The 5,983-nt window shown below is 49.9% G+C and overlaps 1 long non-coding RNA gene across 1 annotated transcript; it reads right to left on the reverse strand.

Moving 5' to 3' along the window:
* Nucleotides 1-294: 294 nt before the first annotated feature.
* LOC118971320 (uncharacterized) lies at nucleotides 295-2,662 on the reverse strand. The gene is made up of 3 exons (XR_005059716.2): nucleotides 2,328-2,662; nucleotides 1,795-2,014; nucleotides 295-571 (listed from the first exon to the last, which is right to left on the reverse strand). It is a non-coding gene; the product is annotated as an uncharacterized lncRNA (long non-coding RNA).
* Nucleotides 2,663-5,983: the final 3,321 nt, after the last annotated feature.

Below are 5,983 nucleotides of genomic sequence, written 5' to 3' on the forward strand. Positions count from 1 at the left end.
GCTGAAGCCCCTGCTGGTTCTGATGCTTTGTAGTTAATTTTATTTTTTTTTAAATTAAGGTATCATTGATACACAGTCTTATGAAGGTTTCACATGAGCAACATTGTGGTTACAACATTCACCCATATTATCAAGTCCATCGGCGTAGTAAGATGCTATAGAGTCACTACTTGTCTTTTCCGTGCTGTACTGCCTTCCCCGTGGCCCCCCTACATTACGTGTGCTAATCATAATGCCCCTTAATCCCCTTCTCCCTCCCTCCCTCCCCACTCACCCTCCCCAACCCCTTCCCTTCTTATTTTGTAGTTAATTCTCAAGTCTGCTTATGGTTAAATTGTTGCTTATTACGGTGTGTGGCAGAGAGACGGTGCAGAAATGGGACTGGGGACTTGGTAGAATGGGATAGGTCTGAGCAGCAACTCATCGGCCATTCATCAAGGTTAAGTCCCTCCATCATGCCTCCAGGGGCGGTCTGTCTGCTCGGGGCACGGCTCCCCGGACGCCCCAGCCTCGGGAGCTTGGGGTGGGACCAGGCGGTGCACGGAACGCCAGTTCAGCTTCTGCTTCTCTCCTGTACGAAGCAGAAGTCAGACGTAGGGGTCCTATGGGAGGACCCCACGAACTCACATCAGACTGTCTAAGAATCCCAAGACCAGGCAAATCCACGCGAAGAGAAACGGGCAACGTCACTAGTCCCGTGACCAGCTCGCGCTCAGGGCTCCGGAGTCTTGTTTCGCGTGGGTTGTTGGAGCAGGCAGGGCTCTGAGCTGGATTCAAGCTTTAAAATGATGTTGAAGGATCCGGTATCCAGTCACAGAGCGACTAAAACAGCCAGGCTCAGTATCTGGATATAAGCTGATTTTTGTTTTTCTTGCCACTCCCTTTGGCCCCGACCCCCAGACTCCCAGCAGGTGAAAAATTGCATGGAGGGCACATTTTAACCCAGAATTTTGAAAAGAGATTTAATGAACTGAAAAAAAAAAAAGGCCCAAACTCATTAGGTGGCAGCAGGCCCCCCCTGAGATCCTGTGTCCCGGAGGCCGAAGTTTGAGCTGCTTCTTGCTGCCCCCACCTCTGGCCTCTCTGGGGGCTCTGCTAGGGCAGGTGTCAAGGCCTGTGTTCCCCCCTCGGGCACCCTGAGCTTCTCAGGCCTCCAGGCGGAGGACCCCCTCCTCTTAGCACAGCCCAGTTGCCCCCCCCCCCACTCTGCGCCCAGCCCAGCGGGTCTCCCTTGCAGGAAGCCAGCCCCCATGACTGCCTCCCCGTGTGCGCAGGACCTGCCTCACTGTACAAGGGGGGCTCTGCCTTGGGAGCCCCCCGTCCCAGAGTCTGGCCAAGGACAGAAGCGGAGATGGCAGCAGAGGCGTGGGCCTCCGGCTAGGACCCCCAGAAGACCAGGCTCCCTGCCCAGCCCACCAGCACCGCCTTCCACCCTGCCCTTCCCACCTCCCTCCCACCCAGCCCTGAGGGCAGGTGCGAGAAGGAATTTCACTTCCAGATCGTCTCCGGGGAAGGGCGAGTAGGGCAGGCGGCACAAATGCACAGGGGCAGCGTCAGCAGACGCCCGAAGCTGTGCTTACAGCCCTGGAGGCAATCCGTGCTGGCCAGACCCTCCCCCCAGGCCCCTGCACTTGTGTTTCATGGGGCTGAGCAACTCAGTGAAGCCCTTTAAACATGTATTGAAACATTTAAAAGAAATGAATATTTGTTACAGAAAACACATGAAAATAGAAAGGGAAAGTTTCCATTCACCTTCTCCCGCCCGCACCCCCCTCCCCGGGAAACGCTGCTGACCTTTGCAGTGGGTCCTTCCTGGCCTCTTTCTGTGCCACGTGAGTGCAGAGCAATTAGGGGTTTGAAGCGAACTGTTATGCCCCCAAACGTGGGAACCAGAAGCTTCCTGGGCATCCAGATTGTGCCACCAGGTTATTCATGCCAAGGCCTGTAGACATACGTCTGTCCTTTGCATTCTTTCCCCTTTCCTCTTTAGCCCATGTGAAACTGTAAAGTCCGACTGAGAGAAAGTTATACGTCAATTATGCCTCCATTTAAAGAAAAAGTAAAATCCTAACGAGCATGTTCAAAGAGAACCTTCCCTTGCTCAGAAACCCCCACACATCCATATTCTTCGTATTAAACGTTCCCCGTTCCCCGTCTGCAGCCCGTCTCCATCTGTGCGACCCACTGGAGTGACCCCTCAGCAAGACGCATTAGTAAGGCTCGGGGCTTCCGATTTCAGCCGGCCTTGTGTGTTCAGCGTGTACTTCTGGATACCTAGAAAACAATTCTTAATGATTAAAAAGAAAAAAAAAAAGAAAAGCAGTGACCTTTCCCATGCTGCAGATTCCCAAAACTTCTTGTGAAACAACTGCTTTGCCAGCTTCCTCATTTGGTCGCTCCAGGGTGGAAACGGTTACGATCTGGGTTTCCTACATTCCGTGCTTTTTGCAGGGTCACCCAGCCTGCGCGGAAGGTGTGGCGGAGGTGGTCTCTTTGTCATCAGGGGGCAGACCCAGCACTGCCTTTTATCCAGGGCCGCCGCTCCTGGGAGAGGAGCCCATGCGTGCCTGCCTCTCTGGGTTCCAGCCCTTCGGCTGAGAGGGGAGGCCTGTTCAGGTCGGGTGGCCTTCCGTGTTCACTGCTGTTCTCAAGGGGCGAGACCCAGGGAGGGGGGACCCTCAGCTCATTGCCTAAGGAATTTCTGAAAAGGCTTTTGAAAATAATGACAACCCAAAGATTCCTCAAGGGAGGAACAACCTAAGACAGGCACAGTCGCAGGGGGGCCATCAGGTGAGAAATTGGGGATCAACAGAGGTGAGGCTCAGAACCTCACCCCCCCTGCTTTGAGAGAAATCTTCTGCATCCGTGGATGTCTTGCTGCCCTTGTCTAGCCTGGATTAATACTTAGTCCATAGGCACACACCTGATCATCTGATCATCTACATTTGCCCTCTTACAGCACTAAACTACCTTTATCTTGCATCTACCTACCACTTCAGCATTTTATTAAAAATAAAAATAATAATAATAATAGGAGAAATGTGGGATCAACATATAAATCAAGTACAAAAATCAAACGAATATTCATATTTGACCTGATTGTTTATAGGTCATATTGCATGATCAAAACCGAAAGTTTCTGTGATGAATGCCCTTGTACTGTTCACCATGTAAGAATTTATTCACTATGTAAGAATTCGTTCACCATGTAAGAACTTGTTCGTTGTGCTTCAGAAGATTGGAGACTGACGAGAATTAGGCTTGAGATGGATTAATGATTGTACATTGAGCGTTGACCCCCCTATACTGAATTTTATTGTTGTTAACAACCATTTGATCAATAAATATGAGAGATGCCCTCTCAAAAAAAAAAAAAAAAAATAATAATGACAACCCAAAGGAGGAGTTTGCTTCTGGCCTCCTGTCATCTAAGACTTCCAGGGCCAAGTGAAGTCCAGGACCCCTCTGGGTGGTGGACTGGGTTCAGAAGAATCTGGAGAAAAAACCATTGGAAGAGGCTCCCAAGGCAGTTCTGCTACTTCAAGAGCTACTGCTGGGGGAAGCACAGGGTTTTCTAGCATAATCTCCACATTTTATAGACAAAAAAGGGAAGGCGCAGGGAGGGGAGGAGGCTGGCCAGAGGCCTCACAGCTGGAACAAGAGGCCAGGCCTCTGGCTTTCCACGGGGTCCTTCTTATTATCCTGGTTGGCCCTCTGTGCGCAACTGGAAACTCCTTTTCCTTGAAGTCTTTGCTTCGGGGTTGTGACTGAAGCCGCCTATACTGCTCTTCCTGCACCACTCACTGTGGGCATTGTGAAAACGATGTTTCCACTAAGAGGTTTATTTTTGGCTGCCAAGTAGTACTGGGAGCTGCCCTGGCTGGTGTAGTGGAGCCGCAGCGGGGAGGGCTCCTTCAGAAGGAGGGTGCGGACTGCGAGCGTGCCCTGCAAGGTGGGCAGGCCTTCTGTGCACAGCCGTGTGCTGCTCTTCAAGTTCTAGGGCCCCAGCGTGGTGCTGCTTTAGATCCGTGGCAGCGTCCACCAAATCTGCTTCAAATCAGTAGGGAAAGATGGACTGTTCAATAAATAGTCTCAGGTTAAATGGCTAACCATTTCATTAAAAAATGCATCTCTGCCTTCTTATTCATTATCCCAAAATAAATTCCAGATGGATCACAAACTTACATGTAAGAAAGTGAAATCCTAAGAGTGTTAGAAATGAACACGACAGCATTAAAAAATGTAATAATCTCACACTGGGGCCAGACTCTCTGAGGTTAAGACACAAAACCTAAGCCATAAAGGAAAAGGCTAGTAAGTCTGACTACACACAAATTTTAATTTCCACATAACAAAGAATTACCATAAAGAAATTCAAAGCAGAAACTTAGGAAAATATTGGAGATATGTATATAGGAGGCAAAGAGCTAATTTGCTGAATGTATTTCCAAAAGATTTTTCAACACCATAAGAAAAGGCCCTGCAAGTCATTAGAAAAATGGGCAAAGGACAGCTAGAGGCAGACAAAAGAAATACAAATAATTTATAAACATAAAGAAAAATGGCCAAGCATGTGAATAACTAAAATAACAGCAAGACAATGTTTTTCACATATAAGACTGTCAAAGATCAAAAGTGTTTTCTAATAAACAGTTTAGGCAAGGCTGTAGGGAAAGAGGCACTCAGACACAGTTGGGAGACATGTAGGTTGGCACAACTTCTTTGGAGGGAAAATTGACAATATTGATGAAAATTTAAAATTCAAATATATTTGACCTAAGATTTCTTTGTGAGAATTTACTCAAAGAGATTTAGGTACAGTGATGTTCATTACAGCACCATTTGTTACACAAATAATTGGAAATCACCTAAATGATTTTCAATAGTGAGCTGGCTGAATGAATGAAGACCTCCCTGGATGGAATGCTGTGCCCCGTATAGACAGACATACACCGCCCCACAGGTGAAGGACATTTGTACCGGCAGTCGTCACCCTTGTAAGTTGCAAAAGATGGAGGGGACCACCCCGGGGTCCTTCAGCAGGGGTCTGGCTGAGTAGGCTGATAGGGACCTGACGTGGTGGGCAGTCGTCCCAAGATAAGGTGTTGCGAGACAGGTGGGGGCAGGTGGAGGGTTTTGTGCTATTCGCGTAGTAATCGCGGGGCACACATGTTCGTATGTGCTTTCACCACCTTGGGAAGAGATCGCAGCAGTGTTGGTGTGCCTGCCTCTGGGGAGAGGACCACAGTGACTGGGGAGTAGGCAGAAAGGGGAGCCCCACTTTCCACCATCTATTCATTTGTACCTGAGACCTGTATGTCACATTCTTAAATTATTGCTGGTCCCCAAATCTTCTGTTTATGTGGGTTCCCTTTATTGCTGTTGCCCATGAACACACAGGCACATTCCATCACCCACCAGGGTGCTGCCGACACCAGGGCAGCGGGAGACCTCTGAAAATCTCCCTGATCACTAGTGAGGTGAAGAGTGAACACAACAGCATGTTGGTCTTCTTACAAACATAGTTTGGGCTTCAGGACCCCCACCCCAACGGGTCCTTGGACCAGGCTGAGCACTGATGCTACAGAGAATGAAACAGTCGCTTGATAGATGGTGACGACACCAAGCACACTGACTAGTGATCTTGGCACCAGGACCAGCCACTGTCCCTTGGAAGGCCTGTTGTCTCCCTGCGCCTTGGCTGATGATGAAGGTCAGTGGGCCCCCTCGGCCTCTTCCCCTCAGCGGCCTGCTCCCTGGCTGTGGTGTCAGCACGTGTGCCTGTGCATGGCCGTCTTAGAACATGCTGCACCCAGGCGCCTTCTTTCCTCACCCTGGAGGCAGGCCTGTGACCACCTGGCCTGGAGGCCCGGTCCTGGCCTCCTCAGAGTCAGTGGGAGCCCAGCCAGGCTCCTTCTGCGCTCGCCTCTAACCTGTCCTCAGTATTGCGGTTTCTGCCTCAAGCTGGTGGCGTCATAGAAGG

The sequence above is a fragment of the Manis javanica genome, chromosome 13 (genome assembly GCF_040802235.1).
Source record: "Manis javanica isolate MJ-LG chromosome 13, MJ_LKY, whole genome shotgun sequence".
Classification (NCBI taxonomy): Eukaryota; Metazoa; Chordata; class Mammalia; order Pholidota; family Manidae; genus Manis; species Manis javanica.